The 18,515-nt window shown below is 44.7% G+C and overlaps 1 protein-coding gene across 2 annotated transcripts in view; it reads left to right on the top strand.

Moving 5' to 3' along the window:
* GRIN2B (glutamate ionotropic receptor NMDA type subunit 2B) overlaps positions 1–18,515 on the top strand; it is a 426,215-nt gene that overhangs the window by 3,040 nt on the left and 404,660 nt on the right. The gene's annotated exons all lie outside the window — the stretch shown is intronic.

Consider the following 18,515-nt stretch of genomic DNA (forward strand, 5'->3'; position numbering starts at 1 on the left):
GCCTTTGTGTTAAACAAAGAGATGTGCCGTTTGCATGTGTGAGTCTTGTACCCTCAGAACAGAGTTCATACTTTAATTTTTCCTCCTCTCATCATTTTTTACGATATGTGAAATGGGGTTTGGCAGTATTTGCATGCACTTGAAAAGAGAAATAGCAGGAGAAATGGAAAAGACTTAGCTAGTGACTCCTGAGCTAGTCACTCATGTAAGCCAAGACAACTCCTGAGGAAATCAGAATATCCATGTGCCGAAGGGCCTTGATAGTGAGCTGGCTGCTCCTCTCCTTGGTCCACTGGCTATATATCCCCAAACTCTGAAGGCACCAAATGCAGCACTCGGTCGACATAAAGATCCTCAAAATAATGTAGTAGAATCATTAGCATCAATAATCTTTCTTAAAGTATTCTCGCCCACCCCCCCAAAAATCTTTTTTTTTGGTATTTTTTTATAACAATACTTAGCATTAATCTGAACTACTGAAGGGGTGTGGGGGAAGTGGCGGAAGGTCCTTGTTTCTCAGCATCACAGTAGAAGATAGTTCTTCATTGTCCAAAAAGGGTGGATGTGATCCAAATGTGCTACTCCCCTGCCCCTGGTTTTATTCCTTCGAACCTTGATTGCTTAACCATTAATCTGTAACCATGGTGTCATCAGAGTGCGAGGGTGGGATCCCACTTTGAACCATGTTCTTGTCATGTCCACAAATAGCTGAGGTTATCTGATGTGTGCTCACCTTAGAGACACCTGGGCTGGTTCTGCATCTGTTTCTACTCCTTCAAGTGGGAGGATGAACTCTAAAAATTACTTCAAAATACAATAGAGGTATGGGTGAGAAACGCAACTCCAGGTGTGTTGATCTCATAGGTGCAGGTGGGCAAGGCGAGGTGGGTATTAAAGGACACATGCCCTCTTCTGCATTCTTGGTGCCGACGACAGTGCTCTGCACTGAGTAGGTCTTTCGTCACGTTAGTTGGTGATGAGGTTGACAGAAGTCCTTTCGACAGGGTCTCAGCCACATTTGCCTTGGTTGTTAATGAGATGAAGCCAGGTTCTGGGGCAGCATTATTCAGCCCCAAGATTAGGCAAAGGACAAGAGGTGAAAAGGAGAGAGGGTGCTGAGGAAGAGGAGGACCAAGAGATGAGAAAGCTACAAAGAGAAAAGAATGGAATTCCTACTGGAAAGGGCTTCTGAGGATCCTAGGAGGAATCCCCACAGGTGGTCTGTACCTTTTCCACACCCAAAGCCATTTTGGGGACCCTGGAGAGGAGGAAGGTGTTCCTGTCCTCCCGAGCAGATGTTGTGTGACTCAGTGGTGTTCTGGGGTGTCTCGGGACCATTGTTCTATCTTTTTTCCTCATAGCACAAAGAGCTGATTGGGTTCTATTTTGTCTTCTCTCCTTCACACGCCCCCTCCCCTACAGTGTGGGTTACAAGGGGAAGAGATGTGGTTGCTGGTGGGAGGGATAGAGAGAACATTTAATATTAATTGAGGAACTTTCAAGATGTACAATTAAGAAAAAAATTAATGGGAAATAAAGATTTCCCAGGAAAGCACAGTTGAGGAGGTTAGATGGGTGATTTCAAGGAAATCAGAACAGCATGGTTGTCTTCTATCTCCGTGTTTCAGGTGTAGCAAAGCAGGGTGGACCGGTGAACACAGAACAGTATGGCCTCTGAGAGGTAGCTGTTACCATGCAAAGAGAGGGCAGGATGTGTACCCCTGGATTGTGTAATTTCTTCTCTCCTTTGGTTCCATCCCTAGGAAGCCTGCTTGTCTGAAAAGTCTTGCTTTGCCACAATATGTGTGTAATTTATGACAGAGGTGAATGTAGGCAAGAAGAATAATAAGGAAACAAAATGACAGAAGAGGAAAAGGAGGAAAAAATTGTCTCTAGTCACTACTTTGCACACCCAGTGCCTTTCTATTTAGGCTGAGTGAGAAGAGCGACTTCCTCTGGTGAAGGGAGGAACAGCAGGCACCTTGATTTTGTATTCTTGCTTCACCTCCAGAAAGATGGCTTCAGACTGACCATCTTCCTTGACCTTCATGTACATGCACCCAGACTGTGTGTGGAGAGACAGTGGGCACCTGGGAGGTGGAAACATGGACTGGAATTGGTTGGTGGGATGAGTGGCTCTTGATAGGGAGAAAGGACCCAGCTGATCCAGCCCTTGGCCACATCACTGTAAACTTGGAAAACATTCTCCCATCTCCTCCGTGGATATGATGAATTCAGGATGCAGGATTCCCCACGTCATCCCCTATTTTCTTGTTTAAAAACATAAAAATGAAGGTGACATGTCCACTACTACTAACAGGTCAAAGCAAAAATTTCATTAATATTTATGGACTATGAAATACAGAAGGAGTCAGGAGAAAGGAACCATAGCAAACAAATCTGCCTATAGAAGCCAGGGACCAGGAGGGAGCCAGGGTGAAACGTGATTTAAAGGTTGGAAAACTATTGTTCTGAATGATAGTCTTCTCTCCTTAATGGTGAAGCCTGGGGCTGACAGAACACCTCACCTCCTGTAACTTGCTGGGGTCAGGAGTGAACAAGCTCCTTTTCCTCACTACTACCCTACACCCTCCTTAAGCATTCTAGAAATTTCGTCCTTTCCGTCAACTACATTTCCAGTCTCTGGCACTGTGCATACAATCGGATCTCTGTAGATAAGTATAGATCAAAAGAGTTACTGGTCTAATGAATTGTTTGCATTTATTAAAGAGCATCCCTTCTTTGCAACCACAAGAAGTCTCCAGGGAGAGTAGATTAGTGGTTGAATTGATATTGTCTTTTGGAGGGACGCAGAGCATAGAAGAACCGATGAGGGAGCAGGCATCACTCAAAGGAGGCAGGTTTCTGAGCTTTACCTGTGGTTGTCCATGGTATGTCTGCGGCTATTACACAAGATTCATTAGGTGGATGTGGTCTTGGGGTCCTGTGAACCCAAGAGAGGTGTGTTCAGGAACCTTTGGTTGGTTCCTTGTTACTCTCCAACTACCTTATTTCTGTCTTTTCACTTTCTAGTACTTTCAGCTGAAATTGTCAGAGAAGGGACCAAGACAGAGCATATGCTGATCCCTTGTTGAAATCCTCCCTGACTGCCCCAAGCAGAATAATTGCTCTGCCTTCTGTGCACCGCCAGCACCTGTTTGCAGTTAATAGTACACATTATCCTAATTTTGTTAACATGCTCTGTTTCTTTAAGAAGTTTGTGAGCCCCTCAAGGGCAGGTATGGATGTGTTATCAGTTGGAATCATTGCACAGTGACTGGCACATAAAAGATAGTTAAAATATTAAACGAATGGATAAATATTAAATTAGTAGATGATGCTATTTGTTGTTTGTTCTCATCGGTACAAGGACAGTTTGAAGTTATGATGCTAGATGAGATCAACAATATCAGAGCTCTGTGACCCATTAGAAGGCGTGTACTCTGACCTTCTCATTTAATAGATGAAGAAGTCGAGATTCAGGGACATCGAGTTTTCTGCTTATGGTTGTGTAGCTGCTTAGTGTCAGCACTATGTGCACCACATAATTGACTACAGTGATGTGTTGAGGTTCTCCATGGATTTCAAATACCTGCATTAGCACTTCTCAAATTTGATTGTCTATAGGAGTCACCTGGGGACCTTGTTAAACTGTACATTCTGATTCAGGTGGCTGACGTGGTACCCAAGATTCTGCATTTCTGACAATCTCCCAGGTGGCTGGAGCATGCATTACAGGCCTATATCATTCCTGCACCTAATTCCATATCATGCTTAACATTGGCAGTTCCACATATATATTCTACTTTTGGGACTTCCAGCATTATCTGCTTTATTCTTAAAAGTAAAAAGAGAAAAATCAGAAAGGAACCTATGCATTTACGTTTACCCCTCTCCTTTCTACAATCACTCCCCCACCATGTCCATCTTTTCCCTCTTTCCCTTCCATCCTCTCCTCATTCTTATTTTGGCCCTTCTCATAACTGATGATTTCCTCCTGCTTCTGGGCTTATCTATTTATTGTCTCTTAGTTTCTTTTCTTTTACATTATCTTTTTTTTAAAACTTTATTTTGTGCCTTTTTTTTCTGCTCAATTATTTAACAAACGTTTATTAAGAACCAATATTTGTCAAAGACTGTGTTATGAAAAAGAATTAGCTCTGGTCTGTACTTGGCGGCAGCTCATGACTTAATGAGGGAGAGGTGGAAACCGGGGAAAATGAGGTGGGCTTCATGGAGGGGTTGACAGTTAAACTGTATCTTAAGAATAAATGTGAATTTTGCAGAAAGAGAGAATGGTCATTTCAGGAGGACAGAGAGCAGGGGGAGAGGTGTGCTGGTCTCTCTTGCTTCCTTTAACTTGGGGAGAAGAGTGACACGGGAAAGGACAGGTTCCTTTAATAGGAATTTCAGATTCCAGATGCTGAGGCAGAGAATAAAGTCAGGGTCTTCTTAAAAGGAGAGGGAAGAGGCTCTGATTTCTGCTTTAGCTTTAGTGATGCTACCCTTAATGACTCCTCGCCCTGTTTATTAGGCTTGCCTCTAGAATGAACAAATGACATAGTTTTCATTTTAGACCACTGGATTGCTACTGACTTTGTTGATGGGTATTAGAAAGAAAGGGACAGCTGCTACTGGGTGTGTAGCCAAGGAGAGAGCTGGATCCTAGCCCAAGCCAAGCTACTCAGAATGAAGGACCAGCTTAGCCCCATGTGTTTCTAGAGTGGCGAGCCACTCAGACCCTCGCTGCTTTTTTTTTTAATGGCAAGGGGAGTGACAGAAGAAGAGGGGCTCAGTTATTCCCAGGGTATTCACAGAATTCTTCCTGGTAGCCTTTTTTTTAGATGGCCTGATGTTTCAGAAGTATTCTTCATGGGGATGCTCAAGTGTAGAGATGATGAAAAGAAAGCGTAACCACTACTTGATTAAACGGTAGCCTTGGTGCCTAAGGGAAGAAGGGTTTGAAATCCACGTTCCTGTAAATGTTATTTGTATCATTTTCTGCTCTCCATCCTTCCCCTTTTCCCCTATACTTTTACCATTTCTCTGCACACTGTGGTTTATATTCATTTTATTAGCAAAAGGAACCTAAGTTTGGCCTGAAGACTTTTTAAAGATCCACATATATGAAGAGAGTATCTTGGGTATTAAGGTATGTGGGTTAGCAAATGCCACACTGGCTGACTTGAAGGACATTTATTCCAAGGTGATGTTAGGGGCAGGGTGGCGGAGGCATAGGGACAAGGCTGTGCCTAGAGGTTGAGCAGAAGGGACAGAAGGAGGAGCAAAGCCAGACCTGAGGGAGTGGCAGACCTGGAAAGAGAGAGGCTTACAGGCTTTGACCCTGCTTGGAACCCATTTTTGTAAGCAGTAGACAGCTTCCTAAATGAGGACAATTTAAGGTTTAGAAGGGGTGGGCAAACTTTTTGACTCGAGGGCCACAATGGGTTCTTAAACTGGACCGGAGGGCCGGAACCAAAGCATGGATGGAGTGTTTGTGTGAACTAATATAAATTCAAAGTAAACATCATTACATAAAAGGGTACGGTCTTTTTTTTTTTTTAGTTTTATTCATTTCAAACGGGCCGGATCCGGCCGTGGGCTGTAGTTTGCCCACGGCTGGTTTAGACCTATTAACTCACCTGACTCCTAAAAGCCAAACTGTGCTCTCCACGTGCCATCCTCCACGACTTTGCTTGTTGCCTCACTCAGAGCACGCATTTCCTTCTTCAGAAAGAAATTCGGGTTTAAATTTCTCATTAATCTTTATTTAAGACTGTATAAAGCCCCTATCAGGGCTTCAACTGGTTAGAATTTCTTAGGAAATCGCATCTTATTATTATTTTTGGGAGAGAGTTTGGAACTAAAAACAGTGGCTGGATGAAAGCACCACCTTGTTAAAGGAGGGGAGGAGAGGCTGAGAAGAAACCTGAAGCTTAGGTGATGCCACAGTCCTTTCCCCAAAGCTAATAGTACTCTGAAAATGCCGAGAGGTTCTGAAGCAAAGCTCCCACCTTCTGGGGGTCTTAGATTCACTCAGCTATCGTGGTAACTTGTGTCTTTGGGTTATAGATCAGTGTATTCTGTGCACATCCAAATACACAACACATGCACCCCACACACTATGGATGTGTGTGGATGTGGATGTTTGTGCAGTGACTTACCTACCAAGTACAGTAGCCAGAAGTAATCTTAAATGCATTAAATGTGTTTGTACAATTTAAGTACAGTAATTCATGTGGTGTGTGTGTGTGTGTGTGTGTGTGTGTGTGTGTGTGAGGGAGGGAGGGAGGGAGGGAGAGAGAGAGAGAGAGAGAGAGAGAGAGAGAGAGAGAGAGAGAGAGAGGATAATAAGAATATCAATGCTGCCCTGACCCAGTTTGGCTCAGTGGATAGAGTGTTGGCCTGCGAACTGAAGGGTCCCAGGTTTGATTCCAGTCAAGGGCATGTACCTTGGTTGCAGGCACATTCCCAGTAGGGAGTGTGCAGGAGGCAGCTGATCGATGTTTCTCTCTCATCGATGTTTCCAACTCTCTATCCCTCTCCCTTCCTCTCTGTAAAATAATCAAAATATATTTTTAAAAAAAGAATATCAATGCTGACAGGCACCTTGAAGATTATTCTCTTTCACAAACATCATTTGAAAGCTGCGAAAACAGTTCTGAGCTTAGCCACATGGTCTAAATCTACATACATGTGTCAGAGCCACGTCCACTGAACCTCCCAGCCACAGCCCTGCCCCACGAGTGCCCGTGGAATGCATGTCCCTGACGTCAGCCAGGATGGGTGTGTGCTCCTCCACATGTCTTCAGAGCCCAGGCTACTCCCTTGACATGTAATGTGTCTTTAACAATGTTCGGTTTTCCAGGGTAGCCAGGAGCTGCCTCTCTGATAATGGAGGAGGTGGTGGTCTGGTCTTGGCAGTCAGAAGCTTCCTTGTTTCTGCTTGTGTTATTTCACTTTGTGACCATGTGCATGCATGGATGGTGGGCCTTGATTTTCTCGTTTCTGAGATAGGCAGGTGAAAGCAGTGCTCCTTCCCCAAGTTCAGTGACAAAAATCACCTGCAGAACTTCAGCAAAAATACACCCCCCGCTAAATGACAGCAGCAGCAACTAAAACAATGATGTCTTTGCCCAGGCTGTACCCCAGACAGTTAAATTAAAACCTCTCGGGGAGGGATCCAGGCAGTGGTCATTTAGAAATTCCCCGGGGGATTCTAATGTGTGGCCATATTCGAGAACTGCTGGGCAAGATGATTGACAAGGCACCTATTAGCCCTAAACATCATGCAGTCCTAGCATTTGAACATGTAGAGCAAGACCCTCTCACTGTTAAACTGTTACATGACTAACAGTGGGTCCCTGAGCGGGAGGTCAGAAGGAATTGGAATATGAGGGGATTCAGTGGATGGAGTGCACACAAGGTTGGAACTGGTGTTGAATGAAGAGCAGAGCTGAGTTTGCCCTGTTCCTGAGCTCCATCAACACTCACATAGGCCTGGAGTTGAAGGTTAGGAAAATTAGGGACTCCTTTCCTTGACAGCCTGGAGACAGGTGTGGCTATGAAACAGGGCGAGTAGCCCTCGGTTCTGCAAACATCCTCTGTTCTACTTAGTCTTTCCTGAGGGCACCCATTTCTTGTTTTGGAGAGGAAGCCTTATTTCACCCCTTTGTAACACTGAAAATGTAGGAAGACTATTAATAAATGGGGCTGGTAAGCAGACCCTGATTGACTGGTGAGGGGTGTGGATGGTGCAATTATCTTAGTGCTGGTAGGGATTCACTAACCATGTTACCCTCCCTCTCAGTGCCTGAGGTGGAATATTAAAGGCTCGAAGAGGAGGAAGAGGGTAGGAGGCATTAAGCTTTGTTCTTTTCTGACTGTAACTTTAATCACTGATTATTAGGCCGGCCGGGTTAGTCGTTTTCTCATATCCTTCCTTTTTGGCTCCCTCCCTTCCCCATTTTTTAAAATAAACGTGAACCCAAATGGACAGAGGTGAGAAAAAAAATCAGAGTTATGGATCTGTGTTCTTTTAAGAAGACAAATCATAAGAAAGTAAAAATACTAGCTCTTTTTTGGACATCTGCTAATAGCAGTTGGAAAAAGGAAAGAAAGGTTATGAGTGTGGTTTGGGCTCTCACTGGTGTTTGGTAGGATATGCAGAGGTGTGAGGCACTAAATATTTAGGAGAAACCTAGGAAGTGTATTCATTGATTTGAGTTTCCAAATATCTCTTAGTTGGCCCCAGAGGAGGAAGAATTGCATAAGAAATCCTACCCTGACCAGATATCAGCACTCAGATTTAGAAGGTTTCCTTGGGTGGGAGAACATTGACCCCGTGGTTTTTTGAAGAAAAAAATACTGGATGTGTTTCCTTAGAGACTGCATATATAAGAGAAGTAATTTGTTTGTTGATTAACTTGTCATTTTTCCATGTGAACAAAATTCATCGTTACGTCACTTTATGTCCTCAGTGCTTAGCAGAACGCTCTCTGCGTATGGGCAGTGCTCGGAAAATGCTGGTTGTTGATAAAGATGATAATGGAAATGAATGTTCATATAGGATAAACTGGACATATTTATGCCTTTTATATTTCCACTTCTTTGCCATCTGAATACCTCTTTTTTGTTAACCCTCACTGAGGATTTTTTCCATTGATTTTTAGAGAGAGTGAAAGGGAGGGCGAGAGACACACAGAGAGAAACCTCTGTGTGAGAGTGACACAATGATTGGCTGCCTACTGCACAACTGAGTTATGTGTCCATTGACCGGAATTGAACCTGGAACCCTTCAGTCCACGGTCCAATGCTCTAACCACTGAGCGACTGGCCAGGGCTAACCACCTACTGATGCTTTGGCTGAATTTTACTAGAGTTGAAGTGGTGAGAGTATCTTTAGTGCTAGCTATAGGCTGGCAGAATTAAAATATACCCATTTCTTAGTGTCTCACTTCTTTGAGCTTCATTTTACATTGTGTTCAAAAAGGGTATTTCTTCAAAAGCTCTCATTCATTACTAATTGTGTTTTTCTCATTCCCTTCAAATTCCTTGTAAATACTGGTCATTCCTCAAGGTCCATTCATCTCAAAGACTGTCTCACCCACAAAGTCTTGTTTGATCTTCTCAAGCAGAAATAAGCCCCCTCAAGTTATTCGTCCATATACTGTTTTCACTTTACCTTTGTTTGTAGCACTTCCCTGATGCTGGCTTTTGGGACAGATTCTTTAAGGGCTTTTATCTTGTATTCCCCAATCACCTTCACTGGGCTGGGCTTTCTGAAATAAATAGGATAATGATTACTCACCTTCTCAACCTCTCCTTTTTATTGTGTACCTATTTATAATGATGCTTTGATTTCAACATAAAACTCAAGGTTGACTCTAAATGTATGAATGGTCACCATAAACTAGGGAATCTAGTTTATTGATAAATCTGCATTTATACAACTGAGACAGGAGTTAGGGAAGGGAGTGAGAAAGTCCTGCAATTATGTAGCCAGAATTTGTAGATCGCTTTAGAAATGAATTGTGGCATAAAAATACTAAGAATTATTGTTGCCAATCCAAATATAATAGTTATCAAAAAGGAATTGCTTTTCTTTTGCTTATTGAAGTTGGACCTTGAAGTGGCAATAGATATTAATGGTACGCCCATTGTATTTTGGGTTATGTTAACATATGCTATCTCATTTAATCTTTACCACAAGGCTGGCGTTATTATTTTGTTTCTCAGATGAACAGAGTGAGAATTTGAGAGCTCAAGGTCACACTGCTGTAAGCAGTGAGCCAGGATTTCAACTCAATGTCCTCTGATTCTAACCCCTGACTCTTTAAATTATACAGAGCCGCCTCCATGTAAAGGAAGATAAGGGTTTCTGTGTTATATAGAGGAACCCATAAACAGCATGTACTTTGAAACTTCAGCGAAAGCGACTTTCCTCCAGATTCCTTTTCTTTGGGCTTTGCTCTTGGCAAAAGATAAACTTCTTTTCAAGTGGAAAAAATGCATGCCTACAAAATAGCAAATTTGGTGACATTAATTTAATTCAGTGAGACAAAAGGTGAAAAATTCATGGCACTGGCAATCAGCATCTCTTCCATTTCACATGATGGTTAAGGTGTGGGCATCCTCTTTTTTAGCCTATTCCCACCATTCTGTAAATAAACTTCCTCTCCAAACTGAAGACTCCCCTTCCTTTAGGAGGAGACAGTCCTCTTCTCTACTCATCTAATCTTGGCCATTTTGAAGGTTATTCATTTTCTTGTACCTCTTTCTTTCTCAAACCCATTTATAAACTACTACTTTGAGTGGAGACTAATGGTTGGAGTAAGAGAATGGTAGTCAGGAATACTGCTTTGGTGTTGGGTTTTATCACTAAGAGGGATCATTGTTATTGCTCTAGGTCAGTGATGGCGAACATTTTGAGCTCGGTGTGTCAGCATTTTGAAAAACCCTAACTTAGCTCTGGTGCCGTATCACATATAGAAATTTTTTGATATTTGCAACCATAGTAAAACAAAGACTTATATTTTTGATATTTATTTTATATATTTAAATGCCATTTAACAAAGAAAAATCAACCAAAAAAATGAGTTCGCGTGTCACCCCTGACACGCGTGTCATAGGTTCGCCATCACTGCTCTAGGTTATACTCGCCTCATTCCAAGAAAAATATGAGGGAGCTAATTTCTTAAAAAATCTTTATCCTTGAAAGTATTACATAGGTCCTTCTTTTCCCCCCATTAACCTCTTTCAGCCTTCTCCCCCCCCCCCCAGACCCTCACCATTTCATTGTCTGTGTCCTCCTGTTACGCATATATGCATACAAGTTCATTGGTTGATCTCTTCCCACCCTCCCTTCCCTTGAGGGAGCTAGTTTTGTTTCAAATATCTGCATCATCTATTGTCTCATAAAATAAACATCTAATACAATGGTCAAATTTCTGTCTTTAGTTTCCTAAGAAAAGAGACCATCTCTTGGTGCCCCTTAGAGTTCAGGTGCCTTAGCTATTTCCCATGTGCATATTTTAAAGCCACTTTTCAGTAATTTGAAGCGAAGAGAAAGGAGCTGGCCAAGGTGCCAGGAAACCAGGTCCAATCTCAGTGCTGCCTCTGCTCTGTGTGATCCAGGCAAGGTCCGCAACCTTGTGGAACTTACTGCCTCATGTGTACAATCAGGTATTTAGCAGAGACAATTGTGTTGTGGAACAAATGAGGAAACTTAAAGAGTCCCTCCCGAAATGTATGTTTAATATACACACAGACAGCATTATTATTAATAACTCCATCCTGCTCAAAATAACAGGTTTCCAATGGCTGTCAACGCAGGACATCTACTCCCAGTGGGCAAGAGAATCTATATATATATAAAAGCCTAAGTGATTGTTATGACCAAACGACTGGAACAACCAGAACTACCAGTTGACCAGTCGCTATGATGTGCACTGACCACCAGGGGGCAGATGCTCAATGTAGGAGCTGCCCCTTGGTGGTCAGTGAGCTCCCACTGCCAACCTCCCGCAGCCAGCCAACCTCCCGCAGCCCCTTCCCCAGGCTGGCTGGCCCCGATTGCCCCAATCGGGACCTCTTGCAGCCCCTCCCCCAGGCTGGCCAACCTCCCGTGGCCCCTTCCTCCCTCGCTATCCTCCCCCCCCAGACCCCTCCTCCCCCGGCTGGCCCCAATCGTCCTCGATCAGGACTGGGTGAGATACCCCGATCAGCCCTGATTGCCAGCTAGGCTGAGGGACCCCACCCGTGCACAACTTCGTGCACCAGGCCTCTAGTAGAAAATAATTGAAGGGATGACGGGTAGCAAAGCCACCAGGGTTCAGGACACAGAGCAGCATCCAGGCACTGTGGCCTGTGATTTTTAATCTGTGGTCTATGTCTCCTTCTCAGGTTCTCTTGTGCAGTATTTATCTAGTTTTCCAGGAGAAAGGAGAGCAAGACTAATCTTTCTAGCTTTATGTATAGAACTGTTTTTTCCAGGCTTATCTCATATCTTTACATGATCCAAGAAGAATAGAGATGGAGATGGCATGGCTACCAAGCCAAGGAAAGAATAATGTGAAAGGCTGTTTTGCACCCCAGGCCTTTGCTCTGCCTGTAGGGCCTTCCTCACCTTACTTCTCCTGCTTCATTCCTATGCTGCCTTCAAGATTCAGCTCAGGGATCCTCTGCTCCAGGTCCTCCTGGTCCCACCAGGCTGGAGGCACTGCCCTCTTCCTTCTCCCATAGCCCTGGTTTGAAATGACTCTTGTTGTATCTCTGTGCTGCCCACTCCATGATGTGAAAGCTTCAAGGGCAGAAACAGCCTCTGCCCTGGGCTCTGTGTATGCCTAACAGAGTGCTGGCACATGGTGGACATGTAATAAACAGCTGCTGACATGGTCTGTGCACCTGCCAGCCCTGTGGTCAGGGATTTACGTGTATTAATGAATCGAACATCCCAATAACCGTCGGAGGTGTGGAACATTATCACCTATTTTATGGATGAGGATACTGAGGCAATAATAATTATGATGTAATAATAATTACTTCATTTCTGGAGTACTGTATAATTTACCAAGGGCTATCTCGTGTGTTTTCTTCCCAACATGTATTCTAATTACCTAAGGCCCCACTAGGGGGAATTTGGGGCAGAAACTATTATCCCTTTTTTACAGATAAAGAAATTGAGGTACAGATAACTTGAATGATTGCCAAAAATTGTATAGTCAAGAAGAAGAAAGAGATGGAACTCAATCATAGCTTTTCTGAATCTCAAGTCCAGACTCTTTTTTCTTTGCCTCTGCTTTGAGAGAGCTTAGAAGAGCAGTTTATATTGCTGGAGAAAGCTTAGAGGAAGCCTTAATTGATAAAGAATTTACTCCAAAAATGCATTTGGTGGGCAGGTGAGCATATTTAGAAATAGTAAAGGTTGTGAAACCTGAAAAGGCAAGGTCAACATATTATGCAAAAGATACAAAGGTTTTGGGCAATAGGATTATTATTATTTTACTTCTCCATATTTCTTTTTACATTCCTACATTTTCACAATAAATTGCCTTATTTTCATATTCAGAAAAGGCAAGTAAGAAATAAAAAAAGAACTTTAATTAAGTCAGGAATTAGATAAAGGTGAAAGGTTAAAGTTATCTCCATAAGGAGCTCAAGGTGTCTCCTTACTTTCTTAGAAATATAACTGAGAACCAATTACTAACATACAGTTACATGTGTGTTTGTGGGTACATGTACCTATGTATCTATGTGTGTGTATAATCTGCTTCTAGCATAGGTTAGGGAACACAAAACCAAGTTAACATTGGAGGTTTTTGAAACATTCATTAGGAAGAGTAGAATACATAACCTCAGTCTTAATGACAGATTCTAAAATGCCTTCAACATGGAAGTGGGTGCTGCCGGGCCAAAGGCTGCCATTTGAGGGAATCACAGAGGACTGGAAAGAAATCCGAGGGCCAGCTAATAACCTTTTCTAAAAAGAGATGATGGCTGGAAATTACAAACTCATAAGCATAAGTGTTAAGCTGGAAAAAAATATTGAGCCTAATAGTCAGTTACCGACCCCTTGAAGAGACCAGGGCATAGAAACTGTCAAAATGGCTTTTAGGAGAACAAACCCTATTAGATCTGTGGTTTTGGGAGGAGGACAGGCTTGGCAGGCTGTAGAAAACCAATATATGTAATTAAGAAAAAAGTGATGTAAGTTTTAGATCTGACTTCTTCTGAGATTCTACCTTTTAAATGGGAAAATGGTGGGTTAAATAGCAGGTGCTCAAAACAGAATGGTGGGCAGTGGCTGCCCGCAAGGATGATGACATTGAAGTGTGATTGATTCTTGGGGGGTGGGTGGGCTGGGTGGAGGGGACTTGAACCCAGCCTCCACTAACATTCCCCACAAGGTAGGCACAGTGAGGGACTATGCCTGCCTCTCATCGAAGGGGAGAAGGGCTGGCTACTGGCTGAGGGGTGAGGAGCTGTTCTGCTAGAGTTGGCTTTGCAGATGTGGGACAGGAGAACAGCCCAGTTTGCAGCACCTGCAGGCCATGCTGCCACCCCTCCCACCCCGAGTCCCTTCCTAAAATGTGCGCTCACATTTATGCAAATTCCCAAAATCCCACCCAAAGCATTACAAGGCTTAGGATCTCTGAAGCCCATCCATGGATGTCAGGTTAAGACCCCTTACACTAGACCATGTGTCTAGGGCACACCCTGGCCATCTTCCTCCCGTTATTTGTCTCTGAAAGGTGGGGGCCATGGGGAGGAATTTTCCTTGGTGTCCAAACTCCTTCGTTCTTCCAGCATTAGCCAGCCCTCTGGTTTCACTTACAGAATGTGTATGAAGGCTTGCTACCAACTGCAGGGCTCTGGGACCTCTTTGCTGTGGAATTAGGCATAATGTTTGTCCTCCAAGAGCCAACAGACCAGGAGCTGAAACTTGGGCATAAAAGGCTGGAGAAGGAGGCAGACTGGGGTGACCTTAAGGTGGTCTATACCCAGTGCTGGAGGCACACTGGCCATCTGGCCTGGATGTCAGCTGGAGCCAGCCAGCTCAGCTGCTCAGGAGCCGGGAGATTCAAGTGCTTTAAAGGGGTGGATGTAATTCAGATGAAACTGGCATAAGAGAACATTCCTTTTGTTACTTTCTCTACAATGCCCATTCTCTCCCAATCTACCCCAGCTGACTCCTTGACTCTTGACTAAGGCCCTGAGAACAAATTCTAGCTGAGATGAATTTTCCTATGGAACTCCAGAGAGAGAATTTCTTAGATTTCCATTAGGATCCCCCTCCTCTTCCCAAAGAGTGGGCAGTGGAGAGGATCTTTTTGGGTCCCCTCCTTACCCTTCTCACAATGGGAGCTTGGTGTCTGCTTTCTGCTGGGTGTCAGGCCAAGCCTTCCCAGGGTGCTCAGATCCCAGCATCCTTGGATTTCTAGGCTGGAACTGCTGTGGCTTTTAAGCCAAAGCAAATCTAGATTTTGAATGGTGTCAGTCTGGAAATACAGACGGAAGCCCAGTGCCACCACCCACAGGAGCAGCCAAGTCTTGGATGTCAAAGAGACTTGAGTTCAGAATCCCAAGTTTGCTGCTTGCCACCAATAACCTTGGGTAAGGCATCTTATGCTTTGGCCCTCAACTTTTCTCTTCTGGAAAATGCATGTTGTGTGAAAGTCAGATGAGGTAAAGTATATAAAGTGCCTGGAACATAGCTCCCTTACCTCTCCCGTCCACATCCTGTGAGCAATGCTAGTGAGTTTTCGGAAGGTCAGGAGAAAGAAAAAGTGATGGTCCCTGCTGGCTGTCTCCATCTTCTGTTGCTTCCCCATAAATGCCCACCCCACCCTATTCCTCAGCAATCCATCACCATGGCTGTAGTGTGAAGGGGAGAAGAAATACAGGAGCTGCATATGTTTGTGTCTGCCTATGATGGAGACAAAATGAAGGGTATGAAAGCCAGTGGCCCAGGATGACCTCAGGGGATGGGGAGTGTTTTGAAATAAGTCCCCAAATGAGGTATGTCTAGGGGGCTAAGAGCCTTGTGTTATTAGAGACAAGGGCAGTAGCAAAGAAAAGGGAGAGAGCGAGAAAGAGAAATTGATGAAGACAGTCAAGTGCCTTACCCAGGACTCAACTTGTCAGGTTCTTTGACTTTCCTCCACTTTGTATGGTGGAGGAAAATAGCTGGGGTAGGGGGGGGCGGGGAGAAAAAGGCAGCGGGAGGGTGGAAAGGAAAGGGTAGCGGGAGAGTGGGCTGTCAGGAGGTTTCCACCTCCGGGACAATGGGGAGCGGATAGTGCTAGCAGAGAGCCTGTCTGACGTGGTCCAGGGAGGGGCTGGCCCATCCACCTTCCCCGCCTGCCTGACACAGAGTCATCAGTAGTTCTGACACACTTCTGAGAGCCACAGTTGCTCTGCCACCCTGGGAAGTTCTGTCTGGACTCCGGGGAGTGTTTGCAACCTCTCTGTGGAAGGCAGCCTGCCCGCTGGCTGGCGAGCCCCTCCCGGCTCACGTGGGTGTCACAGTCCCTGTAATAACCCTGTCCACCGCCCGGCAGATATGTGCTGTTGGTAACTTGCTCTGTGTACATCTCTGTCTGGTTCCTGCCTCTAAATGGTGGCAAACAGACATTTTGGGAAGGAATTAAGCATTACGAGTTCACAGAATGTCAAGCATTGACATGGCAAATAGAAATTAATTTTGAATTTACCTGGATTTTATGCCATTCGTACCATGGTGCCTACCAGCAGCAATTTGGGGTTAATTTTGTAGAGAATGAATGCGGCTTGCTAAAATCCGAGTTTAAGAACTGCAGGCTGGTGGGATATGTGGTCTTTGTGGGAAGGCTTCCATTTCTGTCGAAGAAGGGATGGGCTCTACTTAGGGCACGGGGTCCTGATGTCCCTTTGCTGTGGAAATCAGGGGTGGGAACGAGGTGGGTGTGGAGGCAAGGAGAGCCTCCCTCGGCTCCCGCGGGTTCCTCGGTGCAGTTGGGCTCCAGCCCAGATGCAGCTGGAGGACGAAGCTGCTGCCAAGAAAAGCCGTGCTCCCTGCTGCTCACTGCGAGGAAGAGCCAGCTCGGCGCACGTGTGTGTGCCTGTGTGTGTTTTGTGTGTGCATAAGAGAGAGAAAGCGACAGAGGACATGAGAATGTGAATGAGACACCATGCCTTTGCAGGGTGCAGGGAACTGGAGAGAATGTTCAAAGGGCACTGATCGTGCTTCGCTGCTCGCCACCAGCAGGTTTGAAATGCTGCCAGGTGGTTCTCACGTACCACCAGGCTCCAGCGCTGCTATTCCAGACCCTCTGCCCCGCCAGCCCTCCCACACCTGCTCCTTTGTCTTATGGTGCAGAGTATGCCTCACTGCTGGCCATGCTGCTCCCAACAGCTACTCGAAGAGAGGAAGGCAGCCCCCGGTTTCTTGAGACTCCTGGCCATTCTTGTGTGCCTACCAATGGACCCGTGTTTCTAGAAGACATGGTGGATTGATTAAATAAATGCTCTTAACCCTGTAATTTTAAGCACACAGCTCCTCATGCTGTGGAAATAACGGTTCTTAGATTTTTCATTGTGAGTAGATTATTCAGATTGCCCAGAGGGAAAGAACTTTCTCTAATTTTAATATAACAAGTGTTTATTTAGCTCTTCAGTTAAAATAGTCAACATTTTCACCCTTTATTCCCTTTTCTATGATATTTTAAAATATGCACTAAAGAAACTTTTTAATATGCTGGGATCATGAGTTCTTGTGAATTTCCATTGTACATCAACCACTTCCCAGAGAAAATACACCCTTCACTTTGTCTGCACTCACTTCCATTCAGATCACCAGCAACTTTCCTTCCCCAAATGATTATGGTGTCTTTCTCAGCCTCTCCCCTGAAGACCTGACTCGCCCTCCTGGGACCTCCAGGCTTTGCTTCCTCTGCTTCCTTTAGATCACCGACCCTTGACCTGTTGACATGGAATCCCTTGTTGCGTCCCTCCCCTCCCTGCTCTGCTGCTTTATGTTTCATCACATTCTAATTTAATTTCTCCATCACTGGTCCATCCACTTACGGTCACATCTGCTTTTCTGTTCTGTCACTCCTGCTCCTAGGGCAGATGAAGAAAGTCCCAAAAGGGAGCTCAGGTGGTCTGCGTTAGCTTCCCTCCTTCCAGAACGGCATCATCGCCAAAGGACCGGGTGACTAGCCTTTGCTAAGGGTCCCCAGAATTCCATGCTTGCCCATTTTTCAGATATTGCCTCCCTGAGCCAATGCATTTTCTCCTCCGCACTCCGGCTCACAGTTGATGCTCTCATTACACTTGCCTAAGAAAATCAACACTCTCTGATGTCAATGTTCATAACCATTCTTTTTTCTATATAAACATTCATTGTTTGCTGGAAACTTCCGAGGGACCTTTGTTTCATCTTCCACAACGCTGACAGCCTTTGTTTCGGACCCGGTTATCTTTTCATGAGGCGTTGTGCTGTCACTCTCGAGGCCCCTCGCCTTTCCTGACATCATGAGCTCTGTCTTCCCACCGCTTCTTCTCTGCTGCTTTCAGTGTGGTCATAACCCGACCCACCCCTCTTTCTGCGGTCCCTGTTTTCTGGCTGGTACCAGCATTCTCCCAGTGCCTCACACCTGGCATTCAGGATCTTGTATATCTTCCTGATCCTCTCTCCCAGTCCCTGGAGGATTCCATGGGATCATATGCAAAATGACTTTTGCATATGATTCCACCTTCCCACAAAGTGTCAGTATTGCCTCTTGGTAAATATTACGGACCCTGGAGCCAGACTGCCCGAAGGTGTCAGTTCCTAGAGGGGACGTTTGAAAAACCACAGACCACTCAGAGTCTTGGTTTCCTGCTTTGTATAATGGGGATAATAATAGTACAGCTGGTTCAAAATGTTCTTCTGAGGCTTAATGAATGAATGCCGACGAAATCCTTAGAACAGTGCCTGGCACCCTGTGAGCGTTCATTCAGTGTTAGATATTATTATTGCCAATACAGGAGTG

Source organism: Myotis nattereri (assembly GCF_964212035.1).
Source record: "Myotis nattereri genome assembly, chromosome: 2".
NCBI classification, from domain to species: Eukaryota; Metazoa; Chordata; class Mammalia; order Chiroptera; family Vespertilionidae; genus Myotis; species Myotis nattereri.